Below are 3,272 nucleotides of genomic sequence, written 5' to 3' on the forward strand. Positions count from 1 at the left end.
TCCCTTTGAAGGTGAATTGGCGCGATCCTGAATGAAAAACCCTCACCCATTGGCACGATTAATGGCCTAACAGACACACCAGTTGGCCTTCCTGGCGCTGCTGTCAGCCCGAAAAACGTGCCAATCCCCTTCTACTCAGAAAAAATCATTTGAGTCCAAGCCAGGTGTTCTGCAGTCCACCTGCTCAATTGAGCACAAAGCTCTCGTGTACACATAGCCACAAAGGCAAAAGATTCGCTCAACTTGTCAAACAACGCATTGACATCCATGATTCCAGCCACAAAGGCACCTCAAGCCACATAGGTGATTCAGCCACAAAGGCAAGCTGGCTACAAAGGCACTTCAGTGACAAAGACTATATAGATGGTTTCTGGCTCACCACCAACCCTCACTTTACAATGACAAAAGATGGTTTCAGGCTGACCATAAACCATTACAAAGTGGTTTTAAGATCACCACGAACTTTCAGATGCCTTTAAAAATCTTACATTTGATTCCACATTTTGGAGTTTCTGGGTACATACAATGACTATTACAATAACATGCTAGGGAGTCTATTCCACAAGCCACACTCACTCAAACAAAAATCTACTTTATTGTCCACCATAAACGTTGTCGCTGCTCCTTTAGTGTCACTGTTGCCAAAAATTAATATTTGGTGCAATTCAACCTTATCACCCACCACATAGTACATTTGCATCATCTTTCTGATTTAATTGTCTTGGATTTACCTGCATGATTTGTTAGAGTAGCTAATTCTAACAAAATCACTCCATTGAGTTAGCTAAGCTCAATGCTTATAATTCCAAAACATTTATAAATACCGCATTTTATAAATACCGCATTTTACTGTTGCAGTGGCAGAATATTACCAAAGAAACTCGAACCCAACTGTTATGGCTCGTTCATCACCATGCTAACTGGCCCTCATTTCAAACTGATGGCCTCCATAGCATCGCGCCTCCTTTTTTTTCAACGACGACGGAAAATGACCCTTCATGCGCGCAGTCAAGCAGTGAATGAGCTGTGGAGTTCCCGCAGCATGGCGCCTAAATCTGAACATGGAAATCACAGTAGCCGCAACATACTTCATCTGAATAAATGCCATGTCTTTGCCCAAACACACCCGCGGGCCACCATGGATCTGCCCGCCAGCTCCATGATTTAAGCAGAGTTGTCGGATCTCGGCCTTCGAGAGTTGGACTTGTTTAGCTGATCTAACACCAACCAGCCATACTGGCTTGGGCATGCTTGTGTATACCATGATCTAGAAGCACTGGTGCAGATGCCAGCGACAGTTGCATTGTAAATTAAACAGCTACCTGGTTCCATCTTGTTTTCAGGAGCAGCACAAAACCTGCATGCAGGTAGTCAACGCAAGACAGAGATCTAGATACACTTTGCTTGGTCTGCATGGCTGGGCATAAAATTTCTCTTCTGAAAGTATTCTCTGGTCTCATGACATTGGGCGAGTCAGTAGTGGTCATGAAGAACCCCACTGATAACAAAAGTAAGGCTCCTGTTACACCAATCAAGCTGGATAGTGCAAGTTTTCTTCTTCCTGATCGATCTATCAGCAGGATGCCAGCAATTGTGCCCAACGCATTAACACCAGCAACAACTAATGAAACCAATAAAGCTATCCTATGAGAGGCAAATCCTACTATCTCCATGATAGATGGGCTGTAATACATCATAGTATTAATACCCACCAACTGCTGAAAAATCTACATTCCAACACCTGCTATTAGTGCTAGCCTCATCTCCTTTGAACCCAATATATCACCAATGCTTATATCCTTTGCAATTCCATCAGGACCAGATTCAGTCTCTGCCGCATCCATAATCTGCTCTAATTCAGTCTTCAAGTCCTCTGGAGGATAAATTCTTTGAAAAATAGGAATAGCATCATCAACATTTCCCTTTCTAATTAGCCATCGGGGTGATTCTGGCAAACATGTGAATATGAATACTTGAAGGACTGCATGTACACCAGCGATTCCTAGCATCCAGCGCCATGTTCCTGGAACCTGTGTGAATCCATAATTTACAAGATAGGAGACACACTGGCCAGTCGTGACCATAAGAGTATTTATGCTAACAAGTGCTTCTCGAATATGAGATGGTGAAGTTTCTGCAATATAGAAGGGGGCTGCTATTGAAGCAATACCGATGCCAAGACCAACCATCACCCTGCCACCAATTAAAAATGTCGGAGATGGAGCTATGGCCATAAGCATGGAACCCAAAAGGAAAACAACATCTGAAATGAGCATGCTAATTTTCCTTGCAAAACGATCATAGGTTTTCCCTCCCAAAGCTGCTCCCAATGCAGCTCCACCGAAGAAAGCGTATCTGCAATTTATGGGTAAATTGCAATCTTGACTGATAGTTGGATGCCTACCTCCGACAGATAGCTACCTCTCCACGCGACGTCTATCTAGCGAAAAATGCAGGCAGTAGCCTTCGGTCGCTGCGCGCCTCGATGTGGCCTCTCTTCTCAATTAACAGCTCCGGCCTGCGATCCGGCAGTGAATCCACGCTCACCGCACCAAGCAACATCTCACCGCTCATGCTTGGATTCAAAAGAGAAACACTCTCCTACAGCGCTTCAAACAACGCTCTTTGTCTACATCAAACGGTCCACGCCCTTCGACAAACTCCAAGCGACCTCAGTGAAGGGTTGCTCTTGTCGCAAAAAGTTTCTCTGGGCCTCGTCAAAGTGGGGCATCTCAGCAGCCACACCACCAGCTGAATTCTTGCACCTCCTAGCTGAATTCTTGCACCTCCTAACTGTGACCTCTTCCAGGTGTACGAATCAAGATCAGCACCACTCTGGCAAATCGCTCATTATCCACACAACTTTGGATGGACAAACAAATAATGAAATTATACACTCCATTATTTTCCCTTAGCCCAGGAGGGGCCAGGCTCTGATACCAAGATAAAATTACATACACTCAATAATATATTATATTATCATTGAATGAGGAATTTACACACATATTTATACAATCAATAGTCTCAAGATAAGAATGCTATCTTAGACGTACAGTAGTGTGGTTGAGAGATTCTTTCAACCACACACTAAACTAGGAGAAACTATATTCTAGCTTATTCCTATCATGTAGGAACAAACTCCTCAAATAGAAAATTACAACTATAGACAAGTAAGAATTAATTATTTCCAACTTATTTGTTATATTTTCAGGACACTTTCAAAGTTAAGCTTTGTAGTTGAGTGATTAGAAGGGAATAATATTAACATTTTA

At 43.0% G+C, this 3,272-nt stretch overlaps 1 pseudogene; it reads right to left on the bottom strand.

Annotated features, from left to right (window-relative positions):
* Positions 1 to 1,164: 1,164 nt before the first annotated feature.
* On the bottom strand, positions 1,165 to 2,574 carry LOC149216371 (putative inositol transporter 2 pseudogene; annotated as a pseudogene).
* Positions 2,575 to 3,272: the final 698 nt, after the last annotated feature.

The sequence above is a fragment of the Pinus tabuliformis genome, chromosome 1_1, assembly GCF_031772625.1.
Source record: "Pinus tabuliformis cultivar Carrire ecotype Pingquan chromosome 1_1, CPIR1, whole genome shotgun sequence".
NCBI classification, from domain to species: Eukaryota; Viridiplantae; Streptophyta; class Pinopsida; order Pinales; family Pinaceae; genus Pinus; species Pinus tabuliformis.